Source organism: Macrotis lagotis, chromosome X, assembly GCF_037893015.1.
Source record: "Macrotis lagotis isolate mMagLag1 chromosome X, bilby.v1.9.chrom.fasta, whole genome shotgun sequence".
Taxonomy (NCBI): domain Eukaryota; kingdom Metazoa; phylum Chordata; class Mammalia; order Peramelemorphia; family Peramelidae; genus Macrotis; species Macrotis lagotis.
In genome coordinates this window covers 692,795,816-692,796,017 of record NC_133666.1, presented here as the reverse complement: position 1 = coordinate 692,796,017, position 202 = coordinate 692,795,816, and positions in this window count along the sequence as shown.

The window sequence follows — 202 nt, the reverse complement described above, 5'->3', positions numbered from 1 at the left end:
TCCGGGAGCCCCGGCCCCGCGCGGCGGCGGCGGCAGCAGCAGGCGGAGGCGGCGGGGCCGCGGCCCGGCATGCGGGCGGCACAGGCGGCCGGCCGGCTGTAGACGCGCCGCCGCCGCCCGCGCAGGCCCCGCAGCCCGCCCCGCGCCGCCCAGGCGCCGCCGCCGGCAGCAGCGCGCGCCCGCCGGGCCGGGCCCCGCAGCC